At 45.0% G+C, this 25,388-nt stretch overlaps 1 protein-coding gene across 2 annotated transcripts in view; it reads left to right on the forward strand.

Annotated features, from left to right (window-relative positions):
* USP48 (ubiquitin specific peptidase 48) overlaps positions 1 to 25,388 on the forward strand; it is a 774,242-nt gene that overhangs the window by 508,912 nt on the left and 239,942 nt on the right. The window lies entirely within an intron of this gene.

The following is a 25,388-nucleotide window of genomic DNA, read 5'->3' on the forward strand; positions in this document are numbered from 1 at the left end:
CAGTGTGGTCGAGCAGTCTTTGGCTAATCAGAGGGGAGTGTTGGGCATTTTTTGTCCTCACAGAGTCAATAAATGAGACACATACTCAATAAGGAAATCCAACACCAATTTGCAAAAATAACACAGATTTTTAATTTATTTTAGACATCAAAATCTTCAGAATGAGGTAAGTACTTTTTAAGTTACTGATTTTTATTAAAAAACAGTTACAGAAGGGACAGTTGTCCGATTTGAGGCATGAGTCTCGACCACAGTGATGTTATCCTATGGGACAAACATACACTATATAGGGTCACTTGTAAACGACTTACAGAACCTTTCTTCTAGACTTAAGGTAAGTAGGGGCCAAAGTCCTAGAAAACACCTACAGTTCGGGTTCACCTGCCTTGGTGTGTCTGGGCGCAGATGTGCTTCCAGCAGGGGTAGCCTCAGATGCTACACGCCAAAGTCAATGGGGAAAAGTACCTGCAGGAAAAAGGCTGCAAGTAGAGACTATGGGACTAGTCCAGCAGAACCCAAAGGGGAGCTCAACTCTTGAGGGTCTCAGGTTCACAGAGAACCTGTTGGTTTCAATGGACACTGGCTGCAGGGGCTCAGGTGCATAGATGTTTTGTCCGGCGGTTTGGCGAGTTTGAAGCTCTCACTGTTCTTGGTGTACCTGCAGAAGAGGAGAAAGAAACACAGCAGGGCGACTTCTGGTGGGGAGCTGGCCCCTCGCAAAGTACCTCAACGTGCAGGTAAGTTTTGCTGGTGGTGGAGTTCTGGCTGAACATAAACAAGACTTGGTGCTTGCAACTGGATGGGGTGCCCTTGGTATTGGTGCAGTGATACCCCGGGCAGGCTAAGCTTCTCTAAAACTGGATGGGTTGATGGGGCTGATCTCTTGGTCACTCAGTATTCTCTTCCTGGTAAAATGTTCCCGTAGTGGACCCAATAGTCAGCAAAATGAAGGACCAGGCAGTTGCACTGAGTGGCTGCTGGTGCATAGAAGGGGCTCCTTTTCTCCAAGCGGGATGCTGCCTGGTTGGTTAAGTGCTGGCGTCCTCCAAGGCTCTCGGCAGATGCACAGCTGCAGGACAAGTCTGTTTTTTTACAATTGTAAGGACAGGAGCAGGCACGGTTTGGTGCCAGGTCCACAGTTATGCACTTTGACTCTTCTTTGTCCTTTTTCTTGTAGTCAGGCGAATCTGAATTCTGAATGTCAGGGGGCCACCTAAATATTGAGTTTAGAGGCGTTAAAGGGAGTGAAGGGTAGTAGCAAGTTAGCTACCTTCTCCTGGGGCCCCCCAGCCCAGTATATTACTACTTCCTGTGGGAAATGGGTATAACCCTGTCCGAGAGTTCCTAATTCTACCAAAACAAGATGGTGGAGCCCTTCTTTTGTGGAGCACATCAGGCAGCCTACCTTAGGAGTGACTACCCCTGGAGGTACACCACGCCTGCTGCATAGCTAATTTCTCAACTGTTGTGTTGCCAAATGGGTCTCAGTGCAGTGGGTGGCATTCTTCAGGTCTGGAGGTCGCATTTCAAGGATGGCAGAGGCTTTGAAGCCTCTGCCTTGGTATGCAAGATTGGCCTGCAGATTCACTAGCCTTCCTATTGGAGGAGGTAATAACACCTTCCTCCGGGGCAGGCATTGTTTCTGACCTATGAGAGCGCAGGCATAAATCCAATACTGGCATCAGTATGGGTTTATTAAGGTGAGGTGTTTGATACCAAACACCATAGGTTTCAGTGAAGTCATTATGTAGCTGGGTAACTCATAATGACCAGTGCCCAGTACATACCTTAAGGTGGCTTCTCTGTTCACTTATAAAATCTAGTATTCGAAAATCACAGGGCCATATTTTCTCACATAAAATATAATGCACCCTGCCTTAGGGCTCTAGAGCCTGCTGTAGAGGGGACTTTACATATATTATATGCAGTGACTTTGACATCTCACACAATGAGTGTTCCATGTGTTTTCACACATGGTTTGCACTATGTCACACAGCCTGCAATTGCAGTTTGCATGCTATTTGTAGGGGAGTCGCTTACGGTGGCACAATATGTGGTGCAGCCCCCTAGGAACCGTCTTTAGTACCCATGACCAGGGTACCTGGGGTACCATTTACTACGGAATTAAAGGGGTGCTAAAGTGTGTGCCAGTTGTTCAGACTTAAACCATTTTACCTTGTTTTAGGGAAAGAGCAATGGCTCTGGGGACCTGGTTAGCAGTAACCCAGTGCACAGGAACCCATTGCACCTTCAGTCGAAGAACCTCAGTATCAGAGGACTGACATGTCAAAAAGGGCACTCTCCTACATGCACAGGTAGCCTGGTGAAGAGGGAACTCTGTAGGATCAGATATTGACCCAGATAGCCATTATAATGTTAGTGTGCACTCAGAAGTAAAATCGGTGTGATTTACTATTTTGTTGAAAGTGACACTTTATTATACCAAAGAGAGAAAACCGCCTTAGAGTGCAGTTGTCCTTCCCTTGGGCCTACAAAGTCCCTTAAGGTGTGGAACTGGGATTGAAAGAGTGCCTCCAGTTCATATTTGCAGGTCCCAAGACGGTACATGCACATTCTATGGTTTGTCCACAATTGTCAGATTTCTCTGAGCTGAGAGTTTTTGTCAACCTGAAGGACCAAGTTAACTATATTTCTCTCCAGCTCCAGGAACAAAGGCCTCTCCACACAAAAAGAGTAATTAAAAGTGCTTTCCACAGCTCCTGAGCTGATGTGGTTGAGATGAAAATCTGCATCTGTTAAGTATCTGTCACAATGTACCAGAGCTGGTGACAGCCCAGGCCCACCAAACTACAGAGGAAGCTCAAATGACCAGAGCCAACAGAAGAGGGGACTCCTCTTTGATGTTTTGGTGGAAAAGGCCCTGGCAGTGATGTCAGCGAGGGGCGAAGCAGAGAACCCAGGATCAAATGTGACTAGTGACTTCTGAATGATGCCATCTTGAACTGTCCCAGCATATACTGTACAAGAGGGTTGGGACAGAGGTGGAGAGGCTACATTTCATCCTAGGATTGACCAGGGGTGCTGGCCTCTAGACCCCACACCACCTTTTTATAACTTTTGCACAAGGGAGAGAAAGAGCTTTTTGTGCTGTTGGTGCCATTTGCTGCTGGACGCAGGGACCGCAACAGCCATAGACAGCAGAAAGGGGTTCCTCCTGATGCTCAAATGGACTAATGACTCTTCCCCCAGTTGACCCCAGGACCAGTGGATCTCTCTAAGGGCAAGTGAGGTTGGCCCCTTTAGGTCTCCCGAGGACCAGTTGGGGGACAATCTGGACGTCTGCACCCAGAAACAGACATGAAGGAAATCTGGCACAGGGATCCTGTGGAACCAGCTCCCTACAAGGTACACCACTTTGTAGGCTATGAGGCCTACTCATGGCTAGAGCTCGTCACCAGGAGTAAAATGAGCCTACTAGGGTCCAAATCGGCCCAATGGAGCCCATGCTATGGCCATTTTCAGGTAGATGATCTTTGTTCACCAGCGAAGATCAAGCTCGTGGGGCACTACTGCACCATTTAAAGATCACCGCCCGGGGTGGGCCAAGGCCTTGGGGGTCAGCGCAAGATACTTAACTGTATTGATTTGGGGTAGAGGGCCTGTGTGGGGCCTCCCCCGTGGATGGATTGTCCCTCGGGCCCCCATTTCCCCTTTGGTTGACGCACACAAGGTGCCCTGGATCAGAACTCTGGGCCCCTACACACTAAACGAGAATGCGGGGAGTGCTGTTGTGCCTCCCCCCAACCGCCCATGGTGTTGACCTCTCCCACCGCTCCTTGTGCCTATTTCTAGGGGGAGCCAGGTGGCCACTGCAAGACTCTGAACCCTGTCAGAGCCAGACAGAGAAAGGAAGACTGCTGACTACTTCATATATGAGAATAAAATCCTTTGGTGGCCGCAACAGATGGAAGGTCTGAGGTGTCCAGGTGGGACCCAGCACACCCCTAAGAAAAAGGAAAAAGGCGGCAGGCTCTTGAGCAAAGCAGGAGACTTGCTGTTTAAGTATTCACTGCTTTCCTGGCTAGAACGCCCCTTTATGCCCTGCATGGCTTTGTGTCATTTTTTTGCCTTATGCTGGCCCCATGGACAACTGGGACACCATCCATTCTCAAAAGGAAAGGGTCAGGGGACTACAAGCGTGCAGCACCTTCTACCCCCACCGAAGGTAATTTAAGGAGACCGACCCTACGTTTGTGGCGGTCCAGGAATCCAGGACCCTCTGGGATCCTCAAATGTTTTTTTAAACATCTCCGGGGGATAGAGCATTTGCTCTACTGCTGGGAGTGCAGCGCCCTAAAGGGACTGGTTCTATTGCTACATTTTGTATGGCCTGAAAGTGAATAAGGAAAATAGATGAAGGGAAGCGCCATCTAGAGGTTGCGTCTATGGTTGTATTTTATGTGGTCAGAAAGTGGCCATCCAGGAGCTGTTTTAATGGTTGCAATCTATGTAATCTGAAAAGATTTAAAAAGCACACATATGTCATGTTCATTTTCAAATGCTTTATTGATACATTGTGGACAGTGATGATGCGTGATCAAATTTATTATTCTTTATCAACATTAATAATTTAATTTACACATGGTCATTAATCATGTTTGCATTTAGTACAAAATGATGGTATTTTTAACATGTGGTTTGTTCTTCTTGTAATGTGATGATAGTCAGTATGCCTGTTTCATTTAAATTGGTGCCCCCCCTACAATGATGTGTTATCTAGAATAGGTGGGGGTCATGGTCCTTTAGGGGTCAAATGTGTTTTTTTTTTTATTTTTATGCCACCTAAGGTATTTTTAATTTTCCTTATGTATATATTTGTAAAGTAATGCAAAGTATTTAGTGGTGTGGTGTAATGAATGTACTTTCCCCTTTTTAAAAAAAAAACAAAGTTATTGGTTTTATAACAGGATGTAGTCAGGACAGTATAGAAAATAAACAGCATCTGACAAGTTAACAGATTCATTCCCTGATTTCTTCAAGCAATATATAATTTGTTTCAAAGTTAGTACAAATACGTCACCTGATGTATACATCAAAATTTGGAAAGGGCAAAGAGTGGTTAACTTTGCAGTTGTCGTCTGTATTTACCGGAGATAGGGAAAGATGAGCATTTTTCCAGAAGAGCTGTCCGTATACTGACCCCAAAAAACAGAAACTTAATCCCCTCCCTCTCATAACTCTTGCGTTCTATCCTGCCCGGTGGTGTGATATTAATTTGCAGTGGGTAGTGTATAAGTGTCTACGATGCATCCCTCTGTGACCCAAGGATCGCTTGAACTCCCTCCCAACATTTCCAGGGCTTATTCATTGTGGCACATGGGTTCATCCTCCGAGGTAGTTGGCCCCTGCGGTTCTTTCAATTCAAGTATCCCTAGGCTCGTAGGTCACCTCCTATTTCTCATCTCTGCAAACATGCTTTATGCGGACCTCCTCTGCAACTGCCCATTTAGAAATATCCTTCAGCCAGCTTGTATGTGTATCGGGCTGAGCCATTTAATGGCTATTTGCAGTTTCACTAATGCGAGTCCAAGGGGGATACATTTCCTACTTCGTTTTTTCTTGTTAGAAGAAGGGAGTAGGCCTAGCAGTATTGGGCGAATCTCAAGTGGTATCGCCCACCCCGAGGCGCTATTCAAAGTTTGCGAGATTTCTGTCAATAAGTGGATAGAGAGGGACAGAACCATACCATTTGTATGAAGTCCTCTATTGGGGTCTCACAGCATGGACAGCTGGCCTGTCTGGTGTCATATATAGCATGCAAGGTATGTGATTTGAATGTTTGAAATTATAGTGTAAGAGTTTGAAACGTGCGTTGGAGCTAACTGTCCTCATCCCTTCGTGGACCTTCACCCACTGTCTAGCTGTGAAGGGGGGAGTTTGCAGAATCCCATCCGATTTGGTCTGTACGTTAAGTGTTTGTGACAGCAAATCCTCATGTAGCAATCTGTATCTATGGGAGATCAGCCTGCCTTAAGCCATACTCAGTATTGTCAAGGTGCTGGACTGGGGTTGTGTAGTGGGGAAGGTCATCCAGACCGTGAAGGCTGTAGTTGAGATTTATATGTATTGGGGGTATTGCCCCGAACCCAGGGAGAAGAATTCTATAGCTTCATTCCATGTGATGGACTGTCCTCTAGGGTATAGGTCCCCCAGAGTATTACAACCTCTCTCTTTCCATTTTTGTATCAACATGGAGTTGGCTATTTACAGGAAAGGTTACACGACCCAAAGGGGCATGTCTGCCGCATATGGCATGTATCTACCCACCCACTGGACCACCCCCTCCCAAACATCACCTGGCGAATAATATAGGGAAAGCTAGGGGGGACCCACAAGCCCTTCATGAGTAGGACCTTTAAGGATGTTCCTTGTTATGTACCCTGTAATAGCAGTTTTTTTTCAGTTGTCTCCAGGGTCCAACAAATAAACCATGTTTTGCAAGGATGCCACATATAGTAAGGATCTAAATGTGGCACCTCCATTACCCCCATCCACTCCACTCCAAGTCCCCTGCATCATGGCCGCTTATTGGCCCAGAGATGAACTACTGTGAAGCGGGGTGCAAGTATATATATAAAATTTTATATATATATATATATATATATATATATATATATATATATATATATATATATATATATATATATATATATGTGTGTGTGTGTTTGATGGCATGTTTAGCTGCAGATACACATGCTATGCATTGCTTCTGCCATCTAATGTTGGGCTCGGAGTGTTACAAGTTATTTTTCTTTGAAGAAGTCTTTTCGGAGTCACGGGATCGAGTGACTCCTCCTCTCGGTCATACTGCACAAGGGCATCCATTGTTAGATTGTTTTATTTTCGCTGTCGGGATTGGACGTGTTTCCTCTCGCTCCGAGATTTCGAATCGGAAAGCTTAGATAACTCTTTGACCGTCCGTATTGTTTTGATCTCGTTTCCAACCATAGTCGAACCAATAAGACAGTCGCAAAACAAATTTTGCCCTGCTGGGCGTGAGCACCCAACTCAGGCCTGTTCAGACCTACCACGTCGAAGCCTGCTGAATCGGACTCCATTTCGATTTTGTCCCCAATGCCACGCAATATTTCCGTACACAGACCAACACCTCATATGTAATCGAAGTCTCTCTCCCAATCATAGAGAAGAGGATTGTGAGGCCCGTCGATCATTTCGATCCAAGAAGACCTTGCGTGACCGGAGAGCCAGGAGGCTGGAAATGTCGTCCAAGAGTACCGAGTATATCGACAGCATGGAGGAAGAACCGGCGCAGACTGCAGTTTCCATCCAAGACACCGACTCTGAAGAAGACTCGGAGGAAGATAGACTTGTCACTGCCGGTCAGCACGTGAGTATGACTGTCCCTGCGCCCACACCTAAAAAGTCCTCGAAGGCCTTGGGTGCACCACTGCCAGAGAGCCATGGTTCGACCCGCAAGAAAAAATTTGTCAACCAACCTTCGGGTTCGGCGCCGGAAAAGGCCACACCTCCTCCGATACCCGAGTCAAGCAAGTCCACCAAAAGCTCAACTTCCGAACATTTACACTCTTCGGAGTCGAAGCCTCGACCTCCTGCCTCGGAGCTGAAACAACCGGCTGTATTTTCGGGCCGACAAAATTTTCATCTTCGGAGCCGAAAACGTCTTCTTATTCAGAAGAACATGCACATTTGAGCCATCTTAAGCAGAGCTCCAAATCATATGACGAACAGTCCTCTAAATCATCGAAACCATCTGAATATATTTCTGAGGATACGGAGATTCAACCCATTTTTGAAATCATGGATAAGGGACAATCAAGAATCCATATCCATAAAAAAGACTGGCAGAATAATTACTGCACCTCCTCTACAGACTAAAAGAAAGTTGGCTTTTCAGGAACACTTAGATACTGCTCCACCACCAGCAAAGAATTTCAAACGGAAGGAGAAGCCATTACCTATGCATGCTTCTCCCCCGCATTTACCACAACTTTCTTTTTCACCACCACCTTTGCCTTCACCAACTCATTCACAGATGTATTCTCATGGTGATACGGTTGATCCTTGGGATCTGTATGAGATCCTATACCTGCTAATGACCCGGACTTATATCCTTCCAAACCTTCCCCACCAGAAGACAGTACTGCATACATGCAGGTCATTTCTAGGGCAGCAGCGTACCATGGGGTACTTATGCACAGTGAGCCTTTGGAAGAGGATTTCCTTTTTAATACTTTATCCTCCACGCACTCACGTTACCAGTGCCTCCCAATGCTACAAGGCATGATAAAACATGCAGATGAGATATTCAGTTAGCCGGTTAAAGCTAGGGTTTTAACACCACGCATTGACGATTGGCTAATAAAAGCCAGCACTCAACACCGGTGTCAAAGTCACACGCAATATGTAATAGATACGCTACACAAACTAGGGTTTTCTATAAATTACCAAAAATCTCACTTGCAACCATCCCAAACACAACAATACTTGGGAGCCACACTCAACACTCAAAGAGCAATTGCCACTCCAAGCCCACAAAGAGTTCAATCGTTTCAAACTATAGTGTCAAGCACACAACCAAACCACCAGTACACAGTCAGGTTTGTCATGAAACTACTAGGCATGATGTCCTCATGCATCGCAATTGTCCCAAACGCACGGCTACACATGCAGCCCTTACAACAGTGCCTAGCAAAACAATGGACGCAGGCACAGGGTCAACTTCAGGATCTAGTGTTGATACACCGCCAAACACGCTCTTTGCTTCAATGGTGGAGCCCTGTAAATTTAAACAAAGGGCGGCCATTTCAAGACCCAGTTCCTCACACCATTATTACAACAGATGCTTCCATTATTGGGTGGGGAGCACACCTCAATAATCACATATACAAGGTCAATGGGACAATCAACAAAATCAACTACACATAAATCACTTAGAACTACTAGCGGTCTCCCTAGCACTAAAAGCTTTTCATCCCCTTCTAGTCCACAAACACATTCTTGTCAAAACAGACAATATGACAACAATGTACTTTCTAAACAAACGGGGGGGACACTCGTCACAACTATGCCTCCTAGCACAAAAGATTTAGCATTGGGTAATTCACAACAACATTTGTTTGATAGCGCAATATATACCAGGCATTCACAATCAGTTAGCCGACAATCTCAGTCGGGTTCACAAGAAAACTCACGAGTGGGAAATACATCCCCAGATTCTACAGGATTACTTCTACCGTTGGGGGACACCAGACATAGATCTGTTTACAACAAAACAAAACGCAAAATACCACAACTTCGCATCCAGGTACCCACACCATCAGTCCAAGGGCAATGCTCTATGGATCAATTGGTCAGTGATATTTGCTTACGCTTTTCCCCCTCTCCCACTCATTCCTTTCTGCACTGAGTCAAAACAAACTCAAACTAATACTCATAGCACCAACGTGGGCTCGCCAACCCTGGTACACCACACTGTTGGACTTCTCAGTAGTACCCCCACATCAAACTCCCAAACAGACCAGACCTGTTAACACAACACAAACAACAGATCAGACACCCCAATCCAGCATCGCTCAACCTATCAATCTGGCTCCTGAAGTCTTAGAATTTCGCTACCTAAACCTTTCAAATGAGTGTATGGTTGTCATTAAACAAGCAAGAAAACCGACAACAAGACATTGTTATGCTAATAAATGGAAAAGGTTTGTTTTCTACTGCCAAGCAAACCAAATCACGCTGTTAGATGCTTCCATACAAAACATTGTAAGTTACTAACTACACCTACAAAAAGCAAATCTTTTTTTTTCTTCTATTAATTCATCTCACTGCAATCTCTGCTTACCTGCAGATTAAACATACAAAGTCACTTTTTAGAATCACAGTTATTAAAGCCTTTTTGGAAGGACTAAAAAGGATTATACCTCCAAGAACCCCACCAGTACCCTCGTGGAATCTTAATATTGTACTTACACGACTCATGGGCTCACCTTTTGAACCCATGCATTCTTGCCAAATCCAACTCTTGACTTGGGAAGTAGCATTTCTAATAGGCATCACTTCACTACGGAGAGTTAGCGAAATACAGGCGTTCACTATCGAAGAACCATTTATACAAGTACACAAACATAAAGTGGTTCTACGCAGAAATCAAAAATTTCTGCCAAAAGTCATTTCACTGTTTCATCTAAACCAAACTGTAGAACTCCCAGTCTTCTTTCCACAACCAGACTCGGTAGCAGAAAGAGCACTGCATAAATTAGACATAAAGAGAGCACTAATGTATTACATAGACAGGACAAAATCTTTTCGGAAAACTAAACAATTGTTTGTTGTTTTCCAAAAGCCCCATGCTAGTAACCCTATATCCAAACAGGTCATTGCCAGATGGATAGTCAAATGTATACAAACCTGTTACCTTAAAGCTAAAAGAGAGTTACCCGTTACACCAAGGGCTCACTCCACTAGAAAGAAAGGAGCAACAATGGCCTTTCTAGGTAACATACGTATGACAGAGATTTGTAAGGCAGCCACTTGGTCTACACCTCATAGGTTTACCAAACATTACTGTGTAGATGTGTTAGCAACACAAAAAGCCACAGTAGGACAGGCTGTACTAAGAACATTATTTCAAACAACTTCAACTCCTACAGGCTGACCTCCGCTTTGGGGAGGATTAGTGCTTTGTAGTCTATGCACAGCATGTGTATCTGCAGCTACACATACCATTGAACGGAAAATGTCACTTACCCAGTGTACATCTGTTCATGGCATGTTGCGCTGCAGATTCACGTGCGCCCTCCCACCTCCCCTGGAGCCTGTAGCCGTTCAAGTTTCATTAAAATTGTATATATGTAAATAAACATTCCTTTAACACAAACTATGTACATACATATCTATTTTATTGCATGGACATCGTTAGTATCCTCATTCTACCACTCCTACCTCACCCTATGCGGGGAAAACAATCTAAGATGGAGTCGATGCCCATGTGCAATGGAGCCGAAAGGGAGGAGTCACTCAGTCCCGTGACTCGAAAAGACTTCTTCGAAGAAAAACAACTTGTAACACTCCAAGCCCGACACTAGATGGCAGGAACAGTGCACAGCATCTGAATCTGCAGCGCAACATGCCACAAACAGATGTACACTGGGTAAGTGACATTTTCCATATATCTCAAACTCGGATTTCCCAAAGCCGGTCACTTCCACCATGCGGGGCCGGTGTGATACGCAGGAAAAGGGGAGCCCGCTATTATACAAATAAGGTGCCATGTTGATATATATGAACACCAATGAATCACACTCCTCCACGGAGTTCCAAAAACGCTTTATTGGCAGTGTTTTTTCGATTTGTACGATCTTCTTACAAGCCATTTTTTACATTCGTGCCCAACTTTTCTTAAACATCACTTCCCTACACCAAGGACAGAAAAATAGAACAGACTCTCAACCTCTATGTTAGAAGACAGACTCTTCACATATTCACTAACAAATTAAATCTACCAACAGAAACCATCATAAATAGATGTATATTGATCAAAGGGCAAATGCAGAAATTTCATTATTTCAAAGAAGTATCAATTATACACGATAAAGTGCAAACATTTTCTCTTTTTTTTGTGTATCAGTAATTTCACACTTTTTTAGCACAATATCATGACAAATGTTCATAACATCAAAGGCAAGTGGCTGAATTTCATCATCTGTATTATAAGTCTGCAATCCTCTTTTCTTCTTTTCAGTCCATATCACATAATCTAAATGTTAATTATGTTAATAGTCAATAATAGTTAATTGGAGTCGACATCTATGTATTTGGACTTTTACTTATTACCACATGTCCTTAGTTTATTCTCCTATTGCATAGATAGCACAGACTTAATCATGAAGATTATTTATATAGCCTGGCAAAGCACTTATCTCATTCCAGTGGATGTGACCTCTCTTTACACATGTATTAATCATGATCAGGGCATTGCTGCACATAGACACTTCTTCAGGAATAAAGCTATTTGTTATTATGACCATTCCATGATGTTACTGGATATGTTAAGATGTTGTTTGGAAAATTAAATTTTTCTCTTCAATGACAAATGGCATCGACAATGCACGGGGACTGCGATGGGCAGCTGCTTTGCTCCTAGTTTTGCTGGAATCTTCATGGGTTGTTTGGTACAACAGATTGTATCGACAGATGTGAACGAAAAGTGGACCATGCACATTGTCTTTTGGACCAGGTTCATTGATGATTTGTTTATTATTTGGGACGGGTCCAAGGATGTCTTTCAAGACTTCTTTCTGAATATTTCTAGAAATGACCTGAATTTGTCCTTTAACTATAAGATTGAGAAGGAAAAATACATTTTTGGGATGTTTTGGTCCAAATTAGAGAAGGATCAGTCCATACCTACTTATACTGCAAACCTATGGAGGGGAATAGCATTTTACATGGGTGGAGCCATCACCCAAGCAAACTGCACAGGGATTTGTAATCCATTGCTCTTTGAGTATGGTGGTTATGTAGAAAAGAGCCAACTCTTGAGTAGTCTTCTGAAGATAAGATAGTTATTGTGGAACGTGGATCTTATATTTGGGGGTAATGAATTACATATTTTGGGCGCTTGAACAGAGAAAGATGTACCACCTATTGTCTTTTTTTTATGGTGGTGTTTTGAGGTAGGATGCCAATTTTGAGTGGAGGTTTCTCTGTTGAATGTATTTGGTGATTTTATTCCTGATGAAAAGCGGTCCTGCTCATGTATTGCTTTGTGGGTAATACAAAGCCGCTTGAAGCTGAATCTTCTCGCAACCGGTAAACAATGTAGGGCCCTCAAGGCAAGGGAGATGTGGGCTTGTGGCTTTACAGGTAGGAGTAACCTGGCAGCCAAGTTCTGAATACATTGTAGTTTTATCATAGTAGATAAGAGATGATCCATGGTAGAGACCATTGGCCTAATCCAGTTAAGATAGTGCAAGAAAAATAGTAGCATACACATTGGATGGCAATCCAGAGTGGGGGAAGATGAGTCACAGAGTTTTAGTTGCAATGAAACTTGATTTTGCTAATTTGTCTACTTGGGCATTCCTTGCTAACTTGGAGTCCATGGTAATTTCAAGGTTTCTAAGTTCCTTAGCTATTTTAGGAGCAGGTCCCAGATTGTCAGGCCAGACGCAGAGTGGGTCAAAAAAAAATTCCTTTCGCCACATGTGAGTATTTCTGGTTTTGGAAGCATTCAATTTGAGATGTCTCCATGTCCTCCACTTATCAACAGCTCTGAGGTAACTGAAGATTTGTGAGTTTCAAATGTCTTTAGGGCATTCTAGTTTAAGGTGTATTTGTGTGTCATCTGCATAGTTGTAGCGTGTGAGTTGAAATTAATTTATCATTGCTGGCAATAACATCATGTGGATGTTGAAAAGCATGGGTAAGATGATTGAGCCTTGAGGGACCCCTACTTTTGTGAAGTAGGGTTTGGACGAGAAATGGGGAGTATGGGTGACATTTGTTCTGTTTTGAAGGTAGGATGTGATCTTGTCGAAAGAAGTCCCTTCTATGACAGCCTGATAGAGTCTTTGCATTAGGTCAACTGTGTCAAAGAAAGTTGAGAGATCCAAGAGAAGTAATGCAGTGACTCCATTGTGGTCTATTATGTTTTTAAGATTATCCCAGATGGTGATGAGGGCAGATTCAGTGCCCTTTTCTGGGAGGAATCCAGTTTGGTAGAATGAAAGTATGGAGTTATCTTCAATGAACTGTGACATCTGGGCGAATGCTGCTCTTTCTATCAGTTTGCTCAGGAAAGGTGCATTTGTAATTGCTCTTTAATTGATGGGGTCATGCGGGTCCAGGTTTGTTTTCTTAATAAAGGGCATATGTATGCCTTTTTGAGGGCTTCAGTAAAGATTCCAGTTAAAGAATTATTGGTGATTCTCCTTACTGGTGTGGCGGCAGAGGTTGATAAAATAATGTTCTTGAAGATGTGTGGTGGACATGAGTCAGAAGGGCAGCCAGAAGGCCTGCTTGCTTTGACCAGATCCAAAAATTCACTTTGTGATACTTGTTTCAAGGAGTGTAGAGGCTGGGTTGGCTTACTCTTGGATGGTGTTTTTGGAAACAGGTCGGTGCTGTTGGTTTTTCTTTGTTTTAAAAAGGAGCCCAACGTGTCTGCCTTGGTTGTGTTATGATTTGCCACTTTGTGAATTCATAAGTAATGGGATGAGTTCCTTCCATGCATTTAGCTTTTCAAAGCTTGAAAAATTCTTTATTTGCAGATATAGCATTGTATTCTCAGGGATGTGGAATTCCTATCGCCCGACGCCCGGGACATCTTGTTTGGGGTCAAGGGCAACAAGTTTTTATGTTTACTTTGTCCTTGGGACAAGTAGGCCCAACCCTCTGCAGCACAAACCCTTTGGTTGCCTGTTTACAGAGAGTGGAACTCTCTGCAGTTGAGGTAATGTGTTTCCAATAGATAATGCTGTTCGAACTTGTATTTATGGTTCATTATTTGAAAGCCTTCATTATTAGGGTGAGTGCTGTAAATAAATGTTTTAAGGTCACACTTCACTACTGACGTTGGTTCCAGTACAAAAAAAGAAAACGTGTATACACATGTTTGAAAAGTTTAGGCTATGAGGCTAAGTATAATGCTCCCAGAATGCTCTGATTAGATGCAAATGAAGTGTCATTTAGTAAAGTAGATCATTTTACAGGACAAGTAGATTTGAGAAGCAACCTGTCCCCTGGACAAGTAGATATTTTAATAAATTCCACACCCCTGATTCTGACTGAGTAGTACCGTTTTTTAATCTTTTTTGATTGGTTTTTATATTTTGTTAAGTTTGTGTAGGTGAAGTCTGTCTTGAATGTTGCTTGTTTTGAGCCAGGTCTGTTACAGCCTTCTGATGTGTCGTTTTATCTTTTCTAGTTCTGTATTTCTCCAAGGTGCTTGTTTTAATTTGTCCTGTTTTGTTTTTCTGAGTGGTATGAGGATATCAATAGCTTCCTCTTTTTGAACAGAATTTATTATGTCTAGATCTGTGTTGGATGTTAGTTGTGATTCTAAGTATTCAAAATTTAGTTTGTTTCATGATTGTTAGATGGATGTATGTAAAGTGGTCTTATTTGTGTTGATTTGTGGTGTTTTTTGTTGGAAAGTTACTAACTAGTGGTCTGAACATGTGACTGGTGTGATGCTTTGAATGATAACTAGTTCTGGGTTTGCAAAAATAACTTCTCAGATGTGTCCAATGATATGTGTGGGATTGGGAATAGTCGGATGTAGGTTCAGTGTGACAAGTGCAGTGATGATAGCTTTTGGATTGGGCATTTGGGTTTGTCAATCCAAATGTTTAGGTCCCCAAGAATCCATAGGTTGGAGTATAGTCTCTTATAAGGTTTGAAACAGTCTAGAAACGTGTCTGGGAATGTTGACTGGCTAGGTAGTGGTCTGTAAAGGAGGAGGAAGTTGGTGTAGAGATGCATCTGGTGATGAGGGCTTCCCAACCTGGTACGGAGATCTTGTATGCTGTCTTTGTATATACTATACCAAAATGATTTATAGTTGGCACAGAGTCCAGTGGATCCCCAAAGGCTTAGCTAAGGCTAAAGTAGATAATACTAATGCTTTATTTTGTGGTAGTGTGGTCGAGCAGTTAGGTTTATCAGAGGGTAGTGCAAGGCATTTGTTGTACACACACAGTCAAGAAATGAGGCACACACTTGATGACTAACTCCAGGCCAATGTTTTTATATAGCAAAAATATATTGTTACTTTATTTCTAGAACCAAAAGGATCTTTGTTGCAGGTAAGTACAGTTGTATGTTTGAATCCAGCTTTCATATCAAATGCACTTTGTTTAGGTTTTGCAGATAAAACAGTTTACAAGTAAGTAACACATTTCAATTTCAAAAGTTGACACTTTACTGCAATTTCTCATAGGAACCAATGCAGTCCTAGGGGAGGAAAAGTGTTAGCACAGTTAACAGGTAAGTACTCAACTTATGATCCCAGTCTTCGGGTGTTAGGTTGTCCGCAGGTCAAAGCTCAAGTGGACCCCAAAAATGTGCCACCAGCAACACAGTGCCGGCTGTGTGCAAAAGTCAAAGTTGGTGTCCAATTTTAATGAAATCTTATGAGGACTGGGTGCACTAGGAAAGAAACAGGTTGCAGGTAAGTACCCGCATCTTCAGGGCACAGACCTGGGGGTTTACGTGAGCACCGAGGGATGGGGTGGGCACAGGTCCGCACCAAACACACACCCTCAGCGGCACAGGGGCTGCCAGGTGCAGGGTGCAAACACAGCATCGGGCACCCAAGGCTTTTCAATGGGGGAAGACCAGGGGAGTCACAAAGATGCTGCAGGTTGCGTACAGGGGGTCGGTTGTGGAAAACCAAAGGCTGGACAAGTAGTAGAGGTGCTCGCTGGACGTTGCTGGACCATCTGTCGGATTCTCCAAGGCCAGGGGGTGCAGGTGTACCTTTGGGCATCTGGAGTCTTTGTCGGATCCGGTCATGGTTAGGGGGATCCTCTGTATTCAGGCTTCAGGCATTGTCGTGTTGGCCAGGAGAGGTCAACCCTGGGTTGACTTGAGGTCGGAATCGCATGGGGACCTTCTCTGGACCGGTGGGCCACCTGGACACATGCCACAGGCTTCTGGCACAGAGTGGGGAGGGTTAGCGGATCCAGGTCGGTTCTGGAGTCCTTCATGTATATGTTTCTTGTGGACAGGGCCACTGCCCTCAGAAGTTCTTGGTCCTCTGGTGGCCAGGTAGTCCTCTGGGGTTTGTAGAGGTCGCTGGTCCTGCAGGATGTGTCGCATTTTTGTAGCAGGAATCTTGAAGCTGCAGACAGACTGGTAGGGCTGGGGCCAAGTCATTTGTCCTCTGGAGTCTTCACTGCTGGGGACAGCTTTTCAGTTTTTCTTCTTCTTCTTGAGGTTGCCAGGAATCTGAAGAGCAAGGTTCAGGGGTGCCCCTAAATACTAGATTTAGGGGCGTTACAGGGATCAGAGGGCAGTAGCCAATGGCTACTGTCCCTGAGGGTGGTTGCACCCTTCCTATGCCCACTCACTTTGAGGAGTGGGACACATTCCTATCTCTGTTGGTCACTCTCCTCCAAAATCAGGATGGAGGAATCTGCAAGGACGGAGTCAGTTCAGCTCTGGACACCTTAAGGGTGGTCCTAGGTGCAGTGGGCACTCCTCCTTTTTTTCCTAATTTTCCTGCCGGACCTGCTTGTTTGGGTGGGGGGGGCAAGCACTCAGTGTCTGTGTGTGATGGGGGGGCATGCCAGAAAGGGGCACTTTCCTAAAGAGGTTGTCTATTTTGTTGAGATTTATTGCTGGTTTGAAATTAACAGCTAATCCACTTCCTGTTTTGCCTATATGGTTTTGTGTGATGGGTGAGTAGGTCGTAGATGTGGTGGATGTTTTTAGAGAGTGACCGAGCATTTGAGTAGGCAGTTTAGAGACTGCGTTTCGGTGGTGGTGTGATTTTGTTTCGGAGAAGAGTGCGCATTATAATTTGAACTTTTAGCAGGTCTATCATTAGTTCTGATATTAACTGTGAGGGTCACAATAGTGTGGTTTTTCTATATTATGTTCCTTGACCAGCAGACTTAGAAGGCATTTTCTTGGGTCTGTGTGTGTCAGTGATGGAGATGGTGGATGAGAGTGACATGGTGAGTCGTGTTCTTTTTGTAGAGTAGCCTTGTGTAATAGACATGGGAATGCACAATTGTGAAGAGTGGGATGGTATTTGTTAAGCGGACCCCCACACATCTCTAGTAGTTTAAGGGGAATACCACCCTGGAAGCTCCCAGTTCCCCCATGGAAGTAGCTTAGGTTTCTCCTGGTTAATTCAGAGTCCGAATATCTCTCCGAATTCACGCATGTTAAATACGATTGGTGATGAGTGAGCTGGCTTTCTCAAGTAAACCAGTGTGTTGTTTATGTATATAGAGATTACAAGAGTGGTTTCCCCCAGTGTAATCCCCCATGGACCCATTTCTCTGCCCATGGTCTCCGCCAGGGGTCCATGGCAATGGCAAACAGGAGGGGTGAATGAGAACACACCTGCCTTGTGCCTCTATTCAGCTGAAAGGACTCAGAAAACATAGCGCCTGGGTGCACCCTGGCAAAAGGGCTTGAGTAGAGAAGATGGACCCATCAGATAAATTTATGGTCGAGGCCCATTTTACATAACACTTCCCACAGGTAGGTCCAATTTAGGGAATGAAATGCCTGTTTAGTGTCTAACAGAACTAGGTCATAGGCATTATCTTGCAACTGTGGGGTGTGGTAGATGTGGGCTAAACGTTGTAAATTACGAAGAGAATTTAGTTAGGGAATAAAACCTGACTGGTCCTTATGGATTAAAATTGGCAGTTGTGGGAGCAAACATGCTGCCAGTACACCACTGAGAAGTTTTTAATCGAGGTTCAGTAGAGAGATTGCTCAATATGCTCAGGTAAGCTTTGGGTCTCACCCTGGTTTCGGTACCATGACAATTAGGGCCTCGCGCATACCGACCAGTAAGCTCCCTGCCCACAGAGCCTCATCATATACCTCCCAAAGCTTGTCATCAATAATGTCTGCATATTTAAGATAAAACTCCAAAGATAGACAATCTCTACCTGGGATTTTCGCAGTCTTAAGGCATCTGATCGCGACAAGGATTTCTTCTCTGGAAAGTGGGCCATCTAGTGTCTCTCAGACAGCAGGGTCAACACTTAGTAGTGGTATGTCTGTTAAAAAACAAAAAAAAACTTGTCCATACTGTTCACTATTTTTTTCCGCAGGTGGGTATTAATAGCCTTCTGTGTGTAGACTAGGGTACCACTGTTATAAAGGGACAGCATAGGGGACTTGGACGCCCAGGTGCATCAGCTGGGCAAATAAATCCCCTGTCTCATTACCCTCCATCTGGAGTCTTTGCCGATATGCTTTATAAGTCTGTTTTACTAGCTTGTGCCAATCCTCCAATAACTCCTCCCAGCCTGCACACCAGGTTGGCAATTGTTGTGGGTCCGAAGGAAGCTCTCCAGTTGTTCTCATGTGTACTAATTCTCCAGCTGATGATGCATCCAGTAAGTTGTTTTTGTACAAGCCCTCTCCCCACACTCCCCTAATCTCCCATTCCCCCCCCACACCCCCCCTGTCCCCACTGCCACCCCCAATGCAGGACCACCTTCATGGCCTTCCTGTCCAGTGCTCCTGTGCTTGCAGAGCCCCAGTTGTCAGTGAAATAATGCACCAGTGACACATTAACTGTTGTGTGAACAGGGGGTCAAGCAACGCCTCTGGACGTCCCGGTTGACCTCCAAGACTTAGCAGGATCTGGTGGTCTGAGAGGTATCTGGCCAAGTATGAGACTCCTGTTACGTTAGGATTCATTTCAGTAGAGATGAAACGGTAATCGAGCCGACTATGCGTATTTGTCGCGGGGTATAGCAGGAAAATAACCTTTCAGGTGGGTGTTGGTTTCTCCAGGTGTCACGTAATTGTAAACCATGTAGCTCATCTCTGATTGCTCCTGTTAGGTGAGGCTTAGTGCGGTCCCTGGGAGGTTCCCTATCTAACATACTGTCCAGTGCTCAGTTACAGTCCCCTGCTAATATAATGTCTGCACCTAAATAGGGAAAAACCGCTTTCATAATTTCATAGTAGGTGTCTGGGCAATCAACATTTGGGTCTTATACGTTTGCAATACATATCTCCCTGACATCTATGGCCCTAACAGGATGACATGTTGTCCCTCAAGATCAACAGTGTGGCTTTTGTAGTAGAATGGGAATGTCGGAGCCACCCAGATTAGTACCCCGTACATTCTCCGAATAGGAAGCAGTGTATAAATCTCCCCTCCACTGTAAAGTAAACAAGAGTTACAGTTCCTCCAGGTCTGTGTTTATCGTAGTAAAGGTATCAATACTTTTTATCATTTCAGGTGGCAAATATAAGTCTGCGTTTCTCAGGTTGGGCAATGCTCTGAGCACTTCAAGTGACAAGTTCTATTACAGGAGCAACTATACGTCCGAAGCATCACACATCTCCCCAGAGTCAACACAATCCACAGACACGTAACCCATACCAGAGTATAGTTTGACAAATAGGCATGACCATTATGCACAGGAGCAGAACCAGCAGTCCCAACATAACCCTAATTTGGGAGCTTTAACCCCTCTATAACTCCACCCCCAACCCATGGGCAGTGTAACCAACCCACCCCATCTAAAGAAAGACAAGTCAGAAGTCAGTAGGCGCCACCCCATACCCACAACTTCACCTTTCAAGAAATGAAAAACAGTGCAATTAAAGAAAAACAGCACAGAATGAATACCCACACCACCCCCATGCCAAACGTGGTTCAGCACTAGAGGTTAGGTCTGCAAAGAATGTACGAGGCCGAGGCACTCATGCTTCTCCACCGTGTCTGCTAGCCTCTGAATTGGAGGTGGAATATTAGACATCAGAGACTCGTAAGTAGGTTCCGCTTGAGCTCAAATAGGCTACATCAAAACATGTTGCAATTTCCCCTTTACACATCACCTGTTTGGTGCAATTTCCCAGATATGCCCCGCTCATCAAAAGAAAGGTGCTCTACTGTGGGATTCGTGTCCATGCATCATCCAACCCTGTGGCAGTCAGGCTGGACCCAATGTTCAACTGCCGGTGGAACCATTCCCGACTGAGTCTTGGTCCTCATGTTATTCCAGGGAGTCCCCCCTCAGTGTTAGGGACCACCTCTGTAGCCTTGAGAGTGCCGTCCAGTCTCACCACGATTCTCTCCATGCTTTAAGTATTCTCTGATCTTTTACCTCATCACGACGTGCTGATTGATTTGGCGTACCCATTGAGGATGCACCCAGTCGACCCAGGACCTGTGTGGATTTACTAGCCAAAGTGTTCAGCCAGTCATACACCTCTCTCGGTGTAAAGAAGAGCATGGCTTTTCCCTCATGTTATATCCACAATTTCGTTATGAACATCAAAGGGTATTTCATATTGAGATCTCAGTCTTGTTTTGACTGCAAGGAAGGTTTTCTGCTGGTCCTGTTCTCTGTGTGTAATCTGGAAATATAGAGATAGGGTGTCCTTTAAACATTAGTGAACCCTTTTTTGCGGGTGCCTTGTTGGATGGCTTCACATTCTTGAAAATTGAACAGCTGGGCAATGATTGCCCCCTGTTTGTGTGGGAAGGAGGTGAGGGGGGGACTTCCCAGTCTGCGGCAGAAGAATTAGGGCCCTATGCACCCATTCTGTGGTAAAGAACTTCAAAAGTTATTTGGGCATAAGAACAAGGTGATTCAGTCCTCCAGGAAAAGTTCAGTAGATTGTCCTTCCACTTTTTCAGGGAATACAACAAATCTTTATTGCTACACGATCGCCCTTTGGAGTCTTCCATTCGGTGACCTAGGTAGTTCACTAATTTCTGCAGGTTGCTAACTGCGTCTCGGAGAGTGCGAGCCTCCTCTTGCAGTGAGCCCAAATGTTTCTCTGCTGTTGTTACACGATCCACCACTTTACAGAAGGCAGTGCGTAGCAGGGTAACATCTGTGGCTATTTCGTCATGGGAATTGTGAATTGCTGCCACTAGGTCCACTAGTGAAAGAACAGCTTCTGCTGCACCCTCTGCCAACCCTGTGGCGCTAGTGAGGCTCCTCCTGGGCCTGACCCTCTGGGGCTACTGGTCTTGTGTAGTTGACTATTTTGTTCAACTGAGCGGGCTTGGCTCTTTTGTCCCTCACTGTTATGTAAACTGGCCATTCCCCAATGTAGCAGGTATGAATAAGGTCCACCGTCAGGAGTTTGTGTCAGTTGTTCCCTATGATTACTAAGCAGAGGCAGTACTTAGACCAGACTTACCACTACAGCTCCAGGCCTGTCTCACTACATTCCAGGGGGTTCAGCTACCACAGGCATCAGTTTAGCTTCAAGGCTTCAGAGCACTGGTGCCATCATTCGTACAGACAGGCGTACTTGCCTCCATGGCCCTCCATGTGCAAACTCAATAGACACTAGACCCCACACGTTTCCACAGCCAGGGTAATGGGGGACACAACGCAACAGCCAGTCCCATGTAACAGATGTCTTCCCATCACAGGTAGGGCCCCCCAAGCCGTATTCAGGACCCCAAAGATAGTCTTTCTTATTCGGGCCCCCTCCACTTGGACACTAGGGGAGGCTGGAAACACATCAGAAGAGGTTGAAATGTCATGCAGTCAGAGGACCCTGGGGAATCAGTCCTCCTCCTCTATCACAATAGTTGTGGCTCAGGGAGGCCCAAGCAGCTCAGTGCAAGGTGGAGCCCACAGGATCCAAGCAAGCAGGTACTTCATAGACACCAGGGCCTGCCGCACCACACAGCCCCTTCTTGTGTCTTGCTGGACGCTGGTGCAGGGGCAAATGAGAAGCAGCTGGGGCCACTCATGGTAGGTATCCATCTGGCTGCCGGGAGCAGGGAAGGGCCGCAGGTATCCCCAGGAGCCCGCTGCACAGGGTTGCCCCCTCAGCACCCAGTGTCGCCTTGTGGCAGCTCTGAGGTATGTAGGAGGCAGTAAGGTTCTGCAGGGGCTACCGATCCAGCGTTTAAGGATGGGGAAGGCGACAGATTGGAGAGCAATATCTCCTCTTTAATCGGCGACAGCCCCGTCTGGTCTGGGGGGAGGAGGCCTCATGCGAAGTGCAGGCCATTGTAGGCGTCTGCGCTTAAGGTCTGTATGTGCCCAGCGTGGCCCCTTGCACCATTATCACCATCTGTATGGGTGAGTTGTAGGCCCCCTACTGGCATGCCGGGCCCCATTGTAGGCAGTCCTCCTCAGGGGTGGTGCAGTCCCACACGGCCCAGACCGCCAGTCCCCGGCTCGGGCCACAGTCAGTCAGCCAAGGATTTCACCGCTGGTTCCCGGGTTCAGAACTGACACAACCAAACCTCTTCTGTGCAAGGCCTTACACCATGAAAGAAGTGCCCACTCTCCACTCCAGGCTGTAGCGGTTTCCACGGCCAAGATGGTGCCAGCCCAAACAGTCGGGCTGCAAGCAGGGTAGTCTCGTGGGGGTCACTCAGGAGCCTGCACAGGGCCTGTAAACTGTCAAGTATCGGTGCAGGTGAGGAACAGTGGGGGGGGGGGTTAAAAGATTCAAGCAGGTTTGCCCAGGATTACGATAGGATTCTACTTGCTCCAGAGCGAGTGCCGAAGGGAACATCTATTAAGCCATTGCGCATGGCCACAACCCAATCTCATGTACTTTTCCTTATTCTAAAGAAAAAACTGTGACTGGACAATCATTTATTGAGTGTTATTGCGTGCCAGCGAATGGTGATTAATGGCCCTTGCCACCTCCCCTGAGTTGGCCTTGGACTGCTCTGCTTTGCAACTTTGAGAGAATAAAGTGCTGCAATGTGGTGCTTGGTTCCCTCTAAGTGGAAAATGTGGGTCTTTTACTTAAAAAGGCCTCACATCCTGCACAACTAATAACCCAATTTCCTACAGTCACCTACAGCTGATGTTACCACCTTCCAGGCTGTGCTTCTAATGGGGACAGCAAAGCTGAAAATACAAATTGTATCTTCAATCCTCCCTCTCAGTCATTATGGTGATATTAAAATCCTCGATCCTCTCTAAGACCTTAGTTGTCCTTTGTCCCTGGTTTTGGGAAGCTTGAAGAAGATAGGAAGAAAAACTCCTCTCCCAACCACAACAAGGATAGCAACCCCAAATCTTCTGAAGGTATACAGATTTTGTGACAATATCCCACTATTTACACCAGGAACCCAAACCGTACTCCGTAATTGTCTCGACAGTCAGAAAGAAACGTGCATCTACTCCAGAGACCTCTTTTCTCCCTGACAGGAAGAGCAAAAGCATATTAACAGCAGGCCATAAAGTGTGTGGATCCAGAGTAACAGCATTCAAAATAGCTAGTGGCACAGAAGAGCCCACTTGAAATCTTTAACCACTTCTGTGCATGAAATTGGTGCAGGAAAGACTACTAGTGTCCAATTACTTACTGAGTGAATCCCTAGACTCTACAGACGTGTCAGTCACAGAATATTGTCATGACCACTCCTTCAAACATGCATACTGGCTGCAATGACTATCTTTGAAGCATTACATGCACCTAAATTTCTGACTATGCCATCTATGAGATACGTTCCTTTTGGATCCAGTTTGTATAGTGAATTGCAGGGAAGGAGGCTAAAACCCTTAAGGTGGAAGGCTTGGAGGAGAAGAGAAAATTCTTCTTGTCCCCTGACAACTGAGGAGACCACCATTTCCACCATGGGTGGGGGGTTTAGTTGTCTAAGTGGTCCTATCACTGTTAGCCGCAAGGACAGCAGCAATCATTATACCAGAGAAAAAACGGCAGAAATAAAGATCATCAATCACTCCAGCGGCTCTCATCCTCAGGAAAGTCCCACTCTGACTTCAGACGACAACTCTTCCTCTCGTCTGTACAGCACTGGTGGGAGGGAGTGTTTCCAGTCAGCTCAAAGAGTTGCACTGCATAAAAACTGACAGATGAGTCCTGCAAATATTACAAAGTGATTACACTCTTCTTTGCAAATTCACTTCTCCTTAAATGCATCCAGTACTTGCACTAAAACATAATCTGCAATTACTATGAATGGAAGTAACATTGTTTCTGCAAAATTGTGCTGTGGAGCTTGCTTCTTCCTCGCAAGAAGGCAAAACACAACTTTCTGAGATATTTTTGGCTCCTAAATATGGCCTAAAGCAAGAATTCAGATTAATTCTTGACCTTGGACAAGCCAGCAAATAGATCAAGAGACAGAAGTTCAGGATGTTGCCTCTGTACCAGATATATTATCCACCCATGAAAGGAGTCAGGATGTGCAATGTGGGATTGCAAAATGATTTTCACAGTTGCAGTGGAAGAGAAGCACATAAAATTCCTGAGGTTCGCATTATGCAGCCCAGTACAAATTCCTCTCCTTCGGTTTGATATTTGCACCTCAAACCTTTTTTAAACTCTGTGTCATTGATTGCGGCTTATGACTGCAGTAGAAGTTGGTTGATGAAAGCTCACAGGACAGAGAATGTGTTTCTGAACTTCAGAGCCACTACATTGTTGAATAATTTTGGCCTTTACGTCAACCTCCAGAAATTCAATCCAACCCCTCTCCAGATACTTGACTATCTAGCAGCAGTGTTAAAAACAGGAGGAGTAGAAATTAATCATTGGGACAAGAGAGTTATCCACTTGTCAAAAATACCTTCACCTTCATGAACTCGTTTACCTATTGCCCATTAGATTTCATCCCTTCTAGAGCTGATTGTCTCTTGCACCTTCCTTGTACCCAGTGTGAGGTGCACATGAGACCTCACCCGCATAGCCTAAAAGATCAGTTGTCTCAGTGGTAG

Source organism: Pleurodeles waltl, chromosome 6 (assembly GCF_031143425.1).
Source record: "Pleurodeles waltl isolate 20211129_DDA chromosome 6, aPleWal1.hap1.20221129, whole genome shotgun sequence".
In the NCBI taxonomy this organism is placed as follows: Eukaryota; Metazoa; Chordata; class Amphibia; order Caudata; family Salamandridae; genus Pleurodeles; species Pleurodeles waltl.